The sequence below is a fragment of the Hydra vulgaris genome, chromosome 06 (assembly GCF_038396675.1).
Source record: "Hydra vulgaris chromosome 06, alternate assembly HydraT2T_AEP".
In the NCBI taxonomy this organism is placed as follows: Eukaryota; Metazoa; Cnidaria; class Hydrozoa; order Anthoathecata; family Hydridae; genus Hydra; species Hydra vulgaris.
The window spans coordinates 23,145,767-23,163,855 of NC_088925.1; positions in this window are offsets into that span (position 1 = coordinate 23,145,767).

Below are 18,089 nucleotides of genomic sequence, written 5' to 3' on the forward strand. Positions count from 1 at the left end.
TTGTAGAAATGCTTTCTCAATGTCGGCTAAAACGCAGAGTTTTTTCATCTATATTTGTACTAAAATGTCAAATATTAGGGGTTGTAAAGATGGTCCCACTTCCAGACAATCATTTAATGAAGGTGATTGAGCATCTTTTCTTGCTGAACAATCATAAATAACTCCCATTTTTGTTGACTCAGCATTATCCTTGATTACAGCTTGATGAGGAATGTATAGAACAATTTCTCCCTTAGGTTTTTCTAGGACTGTTTCCAGTATTCCCTCACTGGCTTGTTCCATCATTATTTCATTATACTGCTTTAGTTTGTTAAGTTTTTTCAATCGATTTGTTGTACCTTTTAATCTTTTAATATCCAGATCCCTGTGGTTTGGCAGTTTAACGACATCTTTTTCCAAGGCATTCTAGTTTCATAATAACCTTCGTTTGTTTGGTGTAGCTTTTTGCTAAAGTCTTGGTGGAACATTGATTAATTGTTTGTGTCTGACAATCGAAGTACTTCAAGACTACATATTTGCTCGAACTCATCGCGACCAGTGTTTAATAAAAAACCTTTTTCAATAACAGAACTTTATTTTATTTGTCTCCCAGAAAGAATCCATCCAAACATGGTTAATTCAGCTCCGGGATCTTTATCCGGATTTTTTCCGAGAACCAACGGTTCGGTAGTTTTTGTTCGTTGATAATCAACAGCATCAAGTATCATGTGAACAGGTTGTATTTCATCACCTTCTCCATTATTGCTAAATTTCAGTCTCCTCAGTCTCGCTAATTGCTTTTTTACCTCCTTGATCATCGAATTGGGTAAGAAGGTCAATATTTCCTTTTCTGCATTGATGCATTTAATCTTGATGCAAAATTCCGGTATTGTTATTCATTCTAGCGTAACATTATATACTTCCACACGTTTGTTTACTGTTCCATATAGTTGTTCGATGGGTTTATATTCCCTTCGTGTAGGTTTCAACTTCAGTTTTGTTATCAAGTTTGTACATATGTAAGAACTTCCTGCATCCGTTTCTAACATTATCCTTGCTTTTTCACCATTTACCTTTGCCATTACTGTCGGGTGAACAGTTGTACTTGCACTAAACACCATTCCCATGGTTTCTTTTTCATTTTCCATTTAATTGTCCAATGTTGCATCTATGTTTTAACAAATTGACGTGTGATGGTTTTTGTTACACTTTCTGCATCCTCTTGACTGACAATTTGCCGCGGAATGTCCATAACCAATGCAGTTGTAACATAATCTTTTGTTTTTTAAAATCTCCTTGCGTCTACCAACGTGTAACACTTTTATACAACCTTTGCTTTTGTGATTTTATAACCCATAGTAGATACACTTATTTTTACCAACACTTGTCATCATTTATTTATCATAATTACCCCTATCGTGTTACTTGAATACAGTGATTTGGTTTTCATAAGACCTTGACTGTACGTTTGCGTTTTTTATCGTATTTTATTTGTTCATTGTTGAGATCAGAGTTCAATGGATTTCTTTCCAATGTATTTTTGTAACTTTTCTTCCCATCCATCGTCGTTTTGTGTGAGTATTTCACGAACTTAATTTAAGATGTATTATTGGAACGACAAAGTTATTATTTGGAAGTTTGGTAGGATATTTATGAGAGATTTCATTAAAATAGGATTGAAATGTTACTGGAGATAACCCACCTTTTTCTTTAAACATAAATAGTAAAACTTGATGAATATTAAGCTAATAAATATTTAAAGCTCCCAGCTGACGTAAGAGAGTTTTACATTGTGCATTTCTAGTTACCACAAATATTATCCTGCAAGCATGTTTTTGTTTGTTATAAATATTCTTTAGTTTATTGCGATTAGTGCTACCTCAGGCAATGTTACAGTATGAAAGATAACTGTGTATAAACGAAAAATAGAGATTTTTTAAAGACTCATTATTAGGAAAAGGTTTGTTCGGTATAAAATGGAAATATTTTTTGAGATTTTACCTTCAATATATTTAATATGAAATTTCCATGACAATTTTTCATCTAAAAGCACTCCCAGAAAGTTTGTAGTCAATTCCCTTTTAATTATTATGTTATTGATTAAAAGATTGGGTAATTTAAGAGGAATATTCACGACTTTACTAGGCTTATGGAATAGGATTTTGTTTTCTCTGCATTTAATAAAAGACGATTACTTATAAACCACTCATTGATCTTATCTAATTCTTCATTTACTATTCTAAAAAGAACATCAATATCTTTGTGAGAATAAAATAAACTAGTGTCATCTGCAAATAAAAAAGTATTGAACATTTTTGATGCTAAATATAAGTCATTTACTTAAAGTAAAAATAATAAAGGTCCTAAAATAGAACCTTGGGGTACCCCACAAGTTGTTAAGTTGTTTTTCGGGTCTTTTGATTCCTTAAGTATAAATTGCTTTCTGTTAGTTAGGTATGATTTAAACCAAAGTAAACTTTGATTTTTGATACCATAATTTCCTAGTTTTTTCAAAAGCATATCATGGTTTACTGTGTTGAAGGTATTAGATAAATCAAAAAAAAACCCCTATTGTATAGCAATCACTATTAAACCCATTTGGTATATGCTTAACCAATTCAACTATTGCATGGTCAGTGGAATGATTTTTTTTTAAAACCGTATTGATTGAAGTATAAGATCTTATTTTCAGTTAAGTATTTATAAAGTCTGTTTTACATAATGCGTTCAATTAGTTTCGAAAAGTAGAGCAAGAATGAAATTGGTCTGTAGTTTGAAAACATTAGTCTCATCACCAGATTTGAAAATTGGGGTTATTTTTGAACTGATTTAAGTGAGAGATTAAAAATATGGAATAACGAGGGTTCGATAATATCAAAAACAGATTTTATTACATTAACATTAATAGGATCTGTGCCTGTACTTTTATTTTTTTCAGACTATTAAAAGCATTATACAGTTCACTTTTGTTTAAAATCGGTTCGCCCATAATTATATCAGTCTTAGTAAGATATGAATCGAATTTTTTTGTCCAAATAGAATTCCAAAATCTGTATGATTGTGTAGCCTAGTGATAAGCCAACGTACAGTGCAGTGTGTGCGCAGAGTTCGTGTCCTGATGTCTGCTAAATTATGCTTAAAAAACACGTTTCTTTTACATCGAAATTACAACGTTGATTAACGTTGAATAATGTTGGAAAATCAAACGTTATCCATCTTTTACATTTTCAAAGTTATTTTAACGTTATTACAACCTAAACAACAACGTTGTTTAACGTTGTTCGAATATTGGTGTGCCCGCTGGATCAGGGTTCAGGAAAAGAATATATCATAAAGTTCTCACTGCTTTGCAACAATATTTATGAGTATTTAAAAGCAAGTATTGTTGTTTACGAATAACCACAAAGAGTGAATGAGCGTTTCACAAATGGCTTGCGAGCACTGCTTCATTACGGATAATTCAGGCCTAATGCATTCTTATATGGATTACATATAATGCCCCAAGTATTTATATTGTGTTGCATACGTTAGAGCTATGTTAGATTATGTAATACAAGAGTTATGTATGCTATGTTAGATTATGTAAAACAAGAGTTTGTAATTTAAGGCTTCAAATTCTTTATAGAACATTATTTGTGAATATTATTGATCAAAATTATATAACGTTTCAGGTCAGGCTAGAGCATAAGCTTTCATGATTTTTTTAAATCTACACCAGTAATTCACTTTTTCACCATAATTATTGCTAGATTTATCAATTGAAGAGTTTGAAAGAGCCTTCAAATCTTTAAAAAGAAACAAAGCAATCAGCGATGACGGAATAAACGGAAACATAATTATAAATTGATATGAAAACTTTAAAAATATTATATTTTTATAGTTTTCAGAGCATCTATACAATAAGAGGTTTTTCCTGACCAACTAAAAATTGTAAAAATTATCCCGATTTACAAAGACGAAACATCAAATATTAATAATTATCGCCCTATTTCTGTCCTCTCTACGTTTTCAAGAATTTTAGAAAATATTATATACGACAAAACATAAAACTACCTGATTCCAAATAATTTACTATATAAAAACCAATTTGGCTTTGAAAAAAATAGTTCAACTGAGCAATTAATTGTTCACTTTACACGTAAAGTCTCAAAGTCTTTAGGTAAATCGCAATATATACTTCGTATTTTTATCGATTTATTAATTATGTATTATTATTATTATTATTATTATTATTATTATTATTATTATATATACGTGAGTGTGTGTGTAGGTACGTGAGGAAAAATTTTAAATTGCTTAAATATTGTACTGTTATATATCATTAGAAAAAAGATTAACACAGTATTTTAATGGTGAAAAAATTATTAAAATAGAACAATTTCTTCAAAAGTTATAACGGTTTAAATACCGATTTTTCGATATATGGATTTTGTTGAAGAAAATTTTGACCACAGTTGAAGAAACTGTGGTCAAAATATTCTGTGGTCAAAATTAAGTTTTTTTTTAGCTTAAATAGTCATAACTTTGTCAATGCTTATTGAAATATAAATATCTTGATATCAAAAGATAGGAGTAAGAGTGGGCTAAAATTTATGTTGACCACTAACTACCAGGCGTGTCCTGGGCAACAAACCACCACCTTTACCATAAGAAATTGAACACTTTTTTCAGAAAAAAGTCTTCTTTTTTTTTTTCAAGACATGAAGAATTCAAATATACAAAAAAGTTGCTTAAAATTTATATTAAATCACCAAAGTATATGAGAAGCGTATGTTAACGATGGAGTTGGGTGCGGTGGTGATGGTTTGATACGCCTTAGTATCAAAAATGACATGTTTTAGTTAATACTTTTATCTTTACTAAAATAAATTCAATTAGTATACAACATAAAATTATGTTATACAAGAATTTACTTATACAAGAGGTGTTTACATTGACTTATGGGAGGGGCGTATCCCCCCTCCTCCACCTTGAAAAAAAACAAAGTTTTTTCTGTATAAAAAAGATTCTATAAACTAATACCAGACAACAACCAAATATGGAAGCTGAGTGCAAAACTCATAGTAAATGTGTTGATGATATAACATCAAAAAAAATTTTCCATTATGAATTATCTGATTTGTTATTTGAAGTCCAAGAACAAAGGAGTAAAAAACATATCTTACTATCTAATGATTTTATTTCAAAATTTTAATAAATAGGAAACAATATTAAAAACCTTTATCTCTATCATTATTTTTCATTTTTTAATGAAAATTTTATTCAATCAAAATCAATTTAAAAAATGTTTAATTAACCCCTCTGTCTCCTGCGACTATTTCGGGCGAATGAAAATTAGGTACCAAAAGTGCGACAAAAAATAGACACCTTGCTACAAAAAAAATTCAACTAAATTTGGCAGGTCCATAGACAAATGAAAAACTATATATAGAATAGTATAGAAAAAGAAAGAGCTTATCTTCGAAATTTATTTCATGCCCAAAGTACAACAAAGTTTTAGACATCAAAAAACTCAATAATAAAGTAAAATAATAATAATAAATCCAGTAAAATAATAAACCAAACAGTAATGAAGTTTAACTTTCTAGTTTCTAAGAATAATCTATGTTGATATCAAATTCTAAATATATATATATATATATATATATATATATATATATATATATATATATATATATATATATATATATATATATATAATTATTTTTAAAAATAACACGATGTTTTTTATTCTTGACATGTTTCGTAAAATTTTATTTACATTTTCAAAAGATTATTTTACAATAATAAAAAATTCTGAAATATATATTAAAAAATAGAAGTCTTTACAGAGAAATATTAATAGACAAAAAATTATACATAATAAACCAATATATTTATTACAAAATAACTCGGTAAATAACCAATTAAAATAACCAACTGTCAAAAAAATATAGATATATATATATATATATATAAATAAACTGACAGTAAAATTAAATAGATAAGTTTATAGTATAATGTAAAGCTTGTTTATTAAGTGAGGGACTTTCCCATTTAATGTGGAGGGCTTCTTTTATCTTTAATTTGTGTTCGTTTGGGGCATTATCCAAAATCTCAAAAGAATCACAGTTAGCCAAATTTTTGCAATTAAGAGATAAATTTAAGTGTTTAAATATATGAGATTGTTTATCACTTTTAAGGTGCTCATTTATTCTAGTTGCCAAGTGTCTGGAGGTTTCTCCAATATAACTGGCATTACAGCCAGCGCAAGAAAATTTATAGACAACATGAGATTTAAGCAGTTTAGGAAGTGACTCTTTTAAGCAAAAACAATCTTGTATTTTATTAGTAGTGAAAATTAATTTTATTAGAATATCCTTACAATATTTATGAACAATTTTTGAAATTTTCCTTTCAATGTAATTAGAGTACATTCCAATGTATGGAAGCTTAAAGTATCTTATATTTAAGCTATTAACAATGTTAGACACAGATGGGTTCATTTTCTTATCAATATAGGATTTAATTTCATAGTCAATAATTTTTAGTGGAAATTTATTATTTTGTAAAACTAATGATAGATTCTTAATATCTTTATCAAAACCAAACCAAGAATTATTAATTTTAAATGTACGATCAATCAAACACCGAACAAGTCCAAATTTGTAGCAAGAGGGAATAAAACTAAAAAAATTTTGTAAAAGACCTGTATACGTTTTTTTGTGATAAACTGAAGTCGTAAACAAATTGGATTTTTTAATAAGTACATGTAAAAAAGCAATCTGGTTATCTTGTTCTTTTTCCATAGTAAATTTCAAATTTTTATGTTGTTTATTGAGGTGTTTGAAAAATTCTTGAGCTTCGTATTCAGAATTAAAAATAGCAATTATGTCATCCACATACCGTTTATAAAAAAATGGTGCTGTAAAAGAGCAGTTATTGACCTATGTTTGTTCATGATAACCGACGAAAATATTAGCTAAGATGGGCGCTAAAGGAGAACCCATAGCAATATATATATATATATATATATATATATATATATATATATATATATATATATATATATATATATATATATATATATATATATATATATATATGTATGTATATATATTTATATATATGTATATATATATATATATTATAATTTAACATTCATAGCTTATTCAACAATAATAATAACAACTAAATATATAAAACATATTATACTCCCAAGAGATATTTACTTTGTTGATTTTTAACCAAAAAATGTTTTATATTTAGTTAGAAAAAACTTTTTTCTTTTCCCACAAATTTAATTTAAATAAAAAGTTTTTCAAAAATATCGAAACTCACTGTGTAATCAGCATAAAATGATAAAAACATGGACTGCAAAAATATATAGCACATGCAAATACATTTTTACTTGTGAAAGCATGTTTTCAAAATGCCTTGTGAAAATATGTTATGGAGGAAAATCAACAAACATAAATTTGCTGAAATTGTAACTATTTTAAAACAATAAACTACGCTTAACTTAGAAGCTATAACTTAAAGACTAGGAACCAATTTACCGCTCCGCATCCAGTTTTGTTTTTTATACTTATTAACTAACCGGTTTTTATACAATGTTATTACAGCGGTAGCCGGAATATTGTTTCACTTCTAAAGAGTCTATTTATTTCAGAAAATTTATAACAAATATAAAACTGGCTACCTCTGTAGTAGCATTGTCTAATCATTCAACCTTTACGGGCTCACAAAAACAATGATCCAAACATTTTCTTTTTTCTTTTTTTGGTTTTTATTTCTCAAAATGTATCATTTATTTGATAACATGAAAAAAAAATGAAGAAATTTGGAAAAATTTGTATGTAATATAAAGATTTAGTGAAAACTCGGGTTTTTTTTTTACCCCTGAAAATCCCGCTTTTAAAAAGGCAAATGTAAAAAAATTTAAAATAAACTTTCTTTTTATTAATTAATGCCAACTTCTTTCAATTAAAAAATATTGAAAATTGAATATGTTTTCAGAAAATAAAATCCTATTTCCGCTTCGCGACGCATATTGCGGTGGTGAGTTATTTTACCAAACTTAAAAGTATAAACATTTTTTAATTAACTAAATAATTTATTAGTATTGTAATAGAAACATAAATATTATTGATATTTTTTTTGATATATGTATTATATATTTATGTATTATATTATTTCATATTATAATTTGTTCAATTTAAATACTTCGACTGCACACCCTAGTGGAAATATTTCTTACGAAAAAAAAAGTACACCAGAAACCGATTACATTTTCGAAACTGCCGTACCTTGTTTTGTTATGACCTAGGTTTTAAAAATATTCTGTCGATGCCTTTCAAAAAACATGGGATTAAACGGGCAGGACATGAATTTTTGGTGTTCAAAATAGATAACTTCCAGAGATGGTGTAAACTTTAAATTTTATAATATTGATACTGGTATCAAATAAGAATGTTTTACAAAAAATTACAATGATAGGAGCCTGGAAACAATATTCACCTGAAAAATCAGGACCCACTGTGGAAACAAGAAAAAAAATTTTTTTTGCAGTATCTTAAAATAGATCAAAAATCATCGGGTAAATTAAGTTATCTTTAAAAAATCTCTTATCGCTTATAAATGGCGACCATGAAAGTTTGAAACCCCCTCTATTTGAGGGGTTGTCAACTTTACGAGGTCATAACTTTAGAACGTTAAAATAGTTTTTTACTAAATGTGAATTTTACAGATGATTTTAGTCGATTTCATAATGGTAGCGTTTTTTTTTTTAAGTGCTATTATTTCCCCCTTTCTTAACTCATACTTGAACCTTTAAGGCCCAAACTTTATTGAAAATTAAACAATACTTTAATTACGGTAAAAAAGCGTTTCCATTTCAAGTTAATTGTATAAACAATATTCCTCTATTTTGTATACTTCCTTGTGGTATACCGCAAAAAAAACTTATTAATAGATTCTATGAACATTTTTTTATCTGCTGCAATAGTTAGGGGCGACTGAATAAGTGCGAATTTCATAACTGCGAATCTGCATAAGTGCGACTGGCATAAGTGCGAACTGGCATAAGTGCGAACTGGCATAAGTGCGAACCAATTGCAAAAACTGGCATAAGTGCGAACTGGCACAAGCGCGAATTAGCATAAGTGCGCAGAAAGAATTTGCAAACATTGGCATAAGTGCAAATTGGCATATATGGCGAATTGGCAAGTTCGCACTTATGCCAATTCGCACTTATGCCAATGTTTGCAAATTCTTTCGGCGCACTTATGCCAGTTCGCGCTTGTGCCAGTTCGCACTTATGCCAGTTTTTGCAATTGGTTCGCACTTATGCCAGTTCGCACTTATGCCAGTTCGCACTTATGCCAGTTCGCACTTATGCCAGTCGCACTTATGCTAATGTTTGCAAATTCTTTTGGCGCACTTATGCCTGTTCGCGCTTGTGCCAGTTCGCACTTATGCCAGTTTTTGCAATTGATTCGCACATATGCCAGTTCGCACTTATGCCAGTTCGCACTTATGCCAATGTTTGCGAATTCTTTCGGCGTACTTATGCCAGTTCGCGCTTGTGACAGTTGGCACTTATGCCAGTCTTTGCAACTGCTTCGCACTTATGCAAATTCGCAGTTATGAAATTCGCACTTATTCAGCCTCCTCAATAGTTAATAAAAAAAATTTTTAAATTGGTAAGTATTGCTCATATCGTTTCAAAATTCCAAACATTAAAAACTCTCAAAAAGATAATAGAGCTTTAGTCTGCCTAACTTGTTTATTTAAAAGGAGCAGGAATGACAAAAGTTAAAGAAGGAAGTGTGACATTGAACAGAATACATAACTTCTTTTTAAAATCATTTGATTCGAACAATAATGTAATGGCATTTGTATTAAATGTAGAAAAGCATTAAAAAGACTTGAAAAAGGAGTTAAAAACATAATTCTGAGTAAACCTCAATCTCAAAAGTCGAAGTAAGTACACTTTCCAAAAACCAATCATTCTGTGTTCGTGACATTTGTGAAATTGCTCGAAGTACAATTACTTCAAAAATCTTATCTGAAAATAAAGGCATCATCACTTGGAAAAATAAAAATTTGTAAAAGTTGTAGGATTGTATTTGGAAGAGGATTGCCTCACCCTTGCACTCCTACAACGAGAAGAAAAAGTTTAACAGAAGAACTGGACAAAGGTTGGGCGAACCTTTCATTTTTGATTAAATATTTTAAACTTGAAATGAAATTTATATAAAATATTTGAAATATATAAAACTGAAAATATGGAAGTAAATTTCTTTTGATATTAAAGATATTAAGACAAGGTGCCGAAGTTCAATGCTCAAAAGTATTGAAAAGAAAAGATGAGGAGGAGGGTGATAAAATTAAGGTTGCAGCTAAAGGTAAAGCCATTGTCTTTGAACAAACAAAAGCTCTTCGAAAGTGCTTTTTCCAGTTGAAAAAATCCTAATTTTGGAAGTAAACATAAACACTTGTAGACGTAGTAATACACAGGGAGCAAAAGTTTTTTGTATATTTAGAAGCTGGAAGGGAAGAGAGTTATTTGAAAGCAATGTAAGAGAGAAATTAAGTGAATAAGATAGGTCTTTAAATAATAATTTTAATGTTAAAGAAATTATTTTTTTTAAAAGATTGCAGACAATTAGTTTATTGTAAAAACATTAAAGGACTTGTTGAGACAGTAATAAAGGAAAGAAAATTGTCAAGAGATTACATTTTAAAGGTGGGCATTGAAGTTGAAGGCGGAATTTTAAAAGTTTATTTAAATATTATAGAAAAAGTGACAGAATGTAATGTCAAAAAATTTTTTTTAGCTATGAGGAAGGAATAGGTAATAAAAAATATATAGGTAATGAAAAAAGATGGTGGCGTAAACAAATTGTTTATTATTGGCTTAAAATAGAAAAAAAGGCTAAATCTCATTCAAATCTTGAGAAAATTATCACTTTTTTAAGGTTAAATAGTTTAAAATACTTTTGATATTTTGATATAAAATTGGCCGATATTTTTTGGAAAGTGCAGCATCAACACATCCTGCCTTTGGTGTAACAGCAAAGAAAAAATGCAAGATTTTGAAAATTATGGTGAACTCAGAACTCAAGGAAGTATCCGTTCATTAGCTAATGCTTTTAAAGCCTTCTGTTAAGGTTTAAAAAAAACCAAGCTTTCAGTTGCATCTTATATTGATTGCGTTAACCTTCCACTGGTTGATCCGCCTGATGACATAAAAGTTATTGAAATTCTTGCTTCAATGGAACTTCATTTACTTTGTGGAAATGCAAACAGATTTAACGATAATCTTGAAAAACATTTGCAATCTATGGATACTACCTTATCGGCAAACCAGTGAAACCAAATTTTAAGTTTTCAGAGCTGCACAATGATCAATTTAAAGGTAGAGATTGTTCAAAACTTCAAAAAAATATGCATGTATGCATATTTTTTTGAAGTTCTGGAAAGAGATTAACATATTATTTCTATAGTTAATTCCTTTAAATGTTTAAAATCTGTTGAAGTCGCATGTCTTGGTTTAGTTTGTTACTTGAGTAACAAACTAAACCATTAACAAATACAAAGATGCTTATACTTGGTCTACCAGTGTCACTGAAAGTGCATGCTCTTATCAAGCATACATGTGAATTTCTTTCACTTATGTAAAATTCTTATCCAAATAAAGGATTATATGTTTTTGGTCTAAACAGGCCTCTGAATCTGTTCATTATGATTTTTAAACAGTTTTGGGAGAGTGGACGCAAAGTTTCTAGTAGCCTTAAAGACTATCCACAAAGCCTGCTTAAAGCCACTGCAACGTACAACTACCGATACCCCCTCCTTTAAAAGTTTTACTTTAAAATTAAATATCTTATAATATATGCGTATCTTTTATAAACTTTTATTGATTGTAAATGGAAATAAATATAAACGTAAGCATTAATTTGTGTCGTTTAAACCATTCTCTATTAAAAAATAATTAAATATATACTAAAAATCAATTTCAAGATTTTTTATTCTTTAAAATAAGTAACCTCCAGATATGCATTTTTACATTAACACAAATGATATGTTAAAAAAAATCATGGTGATCAGAGTTTGGGAACAATATTATCCTCAAATTAGGGCCCTAAAGTCCAAATATTTTTTAGGGAAGGGGATAATAGCATATAAGAAAAAACTCTACCATTATAAACTCGACTAAAATTCATCTGTAAAATTCGCATTTAGTAAAAAACTATTTCAACGTTCTAAAGTTATGACCTCGTAAAGTTGACAATTCCCTCAAATAGAGGGGGTTTCAAACTTTCCTTTTGTCGCCATTTATGAACAATAAGAAATTTTTGAAAAATAAATTAATTTTCCCGATGATTTTTGATCTATTTTAAGATACTGCAAAAAATAAAAAATAAAAATTTTTCTTGTTTCCACATTAGGGACAGTGGGTTCTGATTTTTCAGGTGAATATTGTTCCCATACTCCTATCATTGTAATTTTTTGTAAAACATTCTTATTTGATATCAGTATCAATATCACAAAATTTAAAGTTTGCGCCATCTCTGGAAGTTACCTATTTTGAAAACCAAAAATTCATGACCGGCCCGTTTAACCCCTTTTTTTTTTTTGAAAGACGTCGACAGTATATTTTAAAAATCTTGGTCATAATAGAACAAGGTACAGTGGTTTCAAAAATGTAATCCGTTTCCGGCGTACTTTTTTTTTCATAAGAAATATTTCCACTAGGGTGTTATTGAGCAAGAGTAAAACATGGAAGTGACTGACGATAAAACTAATAAATCCAATTCACAAAACGAAAAATAGCACTCGTTTTAAAGTCCCCGCAAATGAGTTTCGAATACAAAAGATAAAATTCCTTGAAGCTAATTTATTGTAAATAAACATTTTTTTTTTTAATCTAACTTAAACATAAACGTATAAGACTATATATTGTATATTATATTATAAGATTGCCTATTACCCAGAAACAGCCGATGATCATTTTAGGCCAATATATTTTGAAGCTCTTGACACAATTATTAATGCAATAGAAGATCGATTCAAACAACCAGCATTCAAGAAGCTTGCGAACGTTTAACTGTTTTTGAAAGCCATTAATAAGATGGATCTATCAAAGGAGTTTAAGATTTTAGAATCTGATTTCCACGGAGATTTTAATCGGAACCAAATAGAAAGTAAGCTTTTTTTTTTTTTTTTTTTAAGATTATTCACCTCCCCAAGACCCGAAGGGGGCCACTACAGTCGAGGAGGCTCCTCATTTTTTTGTGTTTTTTATTTTTTTAATTGTTATTCGTGGTGCAACCCTCTCTCAACTCTTTAACTCCGAAACACGAACCTTGCCGAGCAAGGCCGCTGCGCGGAGAAACTAAGTTGAGCTCGGTACTTCCAGGGACGTGGTGGGAGTTGAACTCCGAACCTCTCGCTTACAAAGCGAGCGCTCTTACCACTACATCACTACCGCATAGCCTACCTTCACATCGACTAATTTTAAAAATTATATGCCAATTGATTTTCGAGTTATATGTTAGACACTTTTTTTTTTTTTTTTTTTGTTGTTTCACCTCCCCAAGGCCCAGAAGGCCACTACAGATGAGGAGGCTACTTAATTGTGGTTATAACCCTCTCTCAACTCTATAACTCCGAAACACGAACCTCGACGAACAAGGCCGCTGCGCGGAGAAACAAGTTGAGCACGGTACTACCAGGGACGTGGTGGGGATCGAACTCGGAACCTCTCGCTTATGAAGCGAGCGCACTACCACTACACCACTACCGCACTTCAAAATATGGATAAAGAAAATTGCCCAATGATCCAAAATACTTGGATCATTATGTAGATTAAGTTGTGTTAACAAGTGGAGCTACATCGGCCACACTTAAACGGTCTTTTTCAAGGAGGAGGGTCAACACGTGGCTCAGATCAACAGTTGCTTAAAAAAGATATAATTCCTTTTCAGTGCTAAATGCACACAATATTAAAGATAGTCTATCTTTAATAGAAGTAGCTGAGCGGTTTACTGCTGCACAGGATAAGCGCAGGAGTTTGGAACATTTACTATAAAAGACCTTTATTTGATTTTTTATTAAACTTTTGCAATTTTTTTAGTATTAAAGAAAATTTTATTTTCAAAATTGGGGCTACAAAAAATTTTTTTTTGAAACCCTAAAAACTTTTGAATTCAGGATAAATATTTTACTTTGGGACTACTCCCCCCCCCCTCCCTTTCCGTTTCATTGCGCGGCGAAGTCCATGATACGGAATATTCTTTTTAATGTAAATTGGATGATGAATATTATAGTTTAAGTAGTTTTGAGTGTTAGTTTCAATGCAATGTTTAAGAAATTAATAACACTGTAGGTGTTAAAATTAATTGAGTCGTATAATTTAGTTAAAGTAATTTATTTTTTAAAATTTCGACTGTTTTCAGTGTTTATACATACAAAACACATGTTTGCTAAATATAGCTGTTAAATTGAATAAAATACTGGTTATTGTATTTAAAAAAAAAAAAAAAAAAAAAATCAACCTCAACCTCTAATTGATAGTAAATAATATTAAATAAAAGAACAAACTCCAATAAATCTACACTTACCTTAAGTCATCATATAACATTTTATATTAAATAACTTTGAAGAACAAAAATATAATATATTTTTAAACCTTCACAAAGTAACGAAAGTAACTTCACAAAGAACGATGTTTAATTGAGTTATGTAATAAAATATAAAATTAAGGTTGAAACAAAATATGAAAACAAAATTTCCGCATTTATTCGCATGGAACATGTAGGCTAGTTTTGCAATCATTACATGTTTTCTTTTAGAAAGCTCTAATGTTTAACTCTTTACAATCAATAAGTATAAATAAAGAATTTCACCAGTAGTCTGGTACAACTGAATACAAACTTGTATGCAAAAAGTACTTTAATAGTACTCTGGTACAATTGCAAATAAACTTTCTATTGAATATGCTTCAAGACTAAAGACAATATATTTTACTAGAAACACATTTATTGATTCTTTTGAATTTACTTTAACACATACATTTTTTTCCATTTCTTCAAGTTAACACATTAACTACATCACCAAATAAACATTATTGAAACTTTGAGATTTTTACGAGTAAAAATTCTCTTGTACAAATAGATATTGACACCTTTTAAAGGCTCCGAAGAGTACTAAAATAAAACAAACTTCTTGAGTTGATAATAACACAAGACTTGTATTAATAAACTTAGTTTATCATTACATTGATATTTATTTCGAAAACCTGTTTGTTTTAATCTTAATTATATTTTTCAACAAATGCGCACTTGCCTCTCTTTTAATATATATGTATATATATATATATATATATATATATATATATATATATATATATATATATATATATATATATATATATATATATATATATATATATATATATATATACAGTCTTGGACAAAACATTTGCAACCAACATCAAACAATGCTAAAAAGTGTTCCTAATTTTACATGTCTTAAAAACGAAACGAACTATAGTACCACAGCAAACAGTTCAGGAGTCTGGAGTCATAGCATGCCATGACATGAGCAATCAGCTGACAGGTGACAGCACACAGGCAGAATTTCGTTGACAAGTGCCATTTTGCAGCGGACAAAACAAGTGCAACTTTTTTGGTTTGTTTCATTTTCTTAAGTCTGGTCCGTGTCAACGTCACGAAAGTTTTTTAATAATTAAAGGAAGTATCCAGAAGTTTCCAGAAGCATGCAGAAGCTTCCAGAAGTTTCCAGAAGAAGCATCTGGAAGCATCCAGTACCATTCAGAAATATCCAGAAACATTCAGAAGCATCCAGACGCATCCAGAAGCTTCCAGAATCATCGAAAAGAAGCATCTAGAATGTTCCAGAACAGTTTCACACAGGTTCATTTTACTATATAAGAGACATGTAAATCGACATGTAATTCAGTCAGTATATGGAAGTCAATCAGTCAGTATTATCAAGACAGTTTATCGAAGTGAGTTTTATCAAAGTGTTTTATCGAAGAACATCAATATAAGAAGCAAAATACAACAAGTGTTTCATTACATCAATACAGTCCACATCCAACCAAGACGTTGTGTTCCACAGAGCATTATTGTATCATCACAAGGTTAATGTAACACGGTAAGCCTTGAGAAGCGAGATTATTTATTTTTATTATTTTTATGACTTCAAGTGCAAAAATGGCTCCCGACAGTCTTGGATTGGAACTAAGAAAGTAAATTATTGGCGATTACGTAAGTGGAATGTCACAAAAAAGTATTTGTGATAAATATCGCATGAAAAAGTAGACCGTATCAAGACTATGTTCCAAATATCGTTCCACGGGGAAGTTGGCAGCAGATAACAAAGGTGAAAGACCGCGTTCCACCCCTTCTAGAGAGGATTCTATGATCGTCAGATCCGTCGAGAAGGATCCCTGGATATCATCAGTCGAGATTCAAAAGCAATTAGAGCTGCCTGTATCGGACCGAACAATCAGACAACGTGCTGTTGAAGCCGGATTGTTTTCTAGTCGCCCTGCAAAGAAACCGCTGATTTCACTAAAAAACCAGAAGAAAAGACTCCTGTTTGCTACATCTCATATTGACTGGAATATGCAGAAATGGCGAACTGTCCTGTTTAGTGATGAATTGAAGTTCAACATCAGTGGGAGCGATGACATTTGTCGTGTACGTCGACCGGCCGGAAAACGCCTCAATTTACATTATTGCCATAAGATCGTGAAGCATGGTGGAGGCAATGTAATGGTCTGGGGGTGTTTTTCTGCTAACGGTCTAGGTCCAATACATCGAAACGATGCAATAATGGACCGTTTCGTGTATAAAAATATCCTGAAAGATGTTATGTTACCTCATGCTGAATGGAATATGCCATTAAAATGGGTTTTTCAGCAAGACAACGATCCGAAACACACTGCAAAAGTAGTCAAGCAGTGGTTTCAAGACCACCACCTATCGGTGATGGATTGGCCGCCTCAATCTCCGGATCTCAACCCTATCGAGAACCTGTGGGAGATCGTCAACCGCAGAATTAATTGTGAAGGTGTTCGTAATAAGGATCAACTATTAGAACAAATCCAAAAGGCCTGGGCAGCGATTCCACAAAGTTTCATTGATCACCTGATCGAATCTATGCCTCGAAGATGCAAGGCTGTGATCAATAACAAAGGATTCGCCACGAAATAATGATAGCGAAATACAGCTTGGTTAACATTTTGCTGAGTTGCACTTGTTTTGTCCAGAAGGAAATCAACTTTTTTTAATACTTTTGATTAATTTATTAATTTTCGTGTACAAATAATGAACTTTGTGATGAATAAAACTTGAAGAACTATGTCTCTAAATTGAAAAAATGCAGCACTTTTATATAAAGAAACTAAATTAGCATTATTTAGTTGCACTCGTTTTGTCCGATACTGTGTGTGTATATATATATATATATATATATATATTATATATATATATATATTATATATATATATATATATATTCTATGAAAGTCTAGCTATATTCTAGGAATTAAATTTAGAAATAAAATGAAAACAATCAGTCAAAACCAATTATTAAATTTTGCAAAAATTTAATATTAAGAGCATTTGGCAAAAAAAACTTTTCTGCAAGATGCTCCTTCTCTTGATATTTCTTGATTTTAATGTTCTCTTTTTGAATAGTTTGAATCCTTAAGTTAAATAATTAAAGTTATAAATTGTAAAAAGATATTAAAAAAATCGGTAGCCCTCGATAAAAAACTGTTCAAAAAATATATCGAAAGGTTAAGTGGTTGCAGATTTGCCTATATAATAAGTATGGCTTATAAATGCATTTTCATATATGGAATAATTGTATTTTTGCAATAATATAGAAACAGAAAAAAACTGACGTTCTCAATACAATCAGCATCGAACGATAGTTACCAAGACCGATGCCGATGCATCGGCTAAATGGTCGATGCTTTGGAAGGCTGATGCATTCCTACTCTTTTGCGATTTTCTGACCATTGTGCCCCGCTGGGTAAGCAAAAACAGTAAAAAAAAACTAAGGAAAAAATTATTAAAACACACGAGA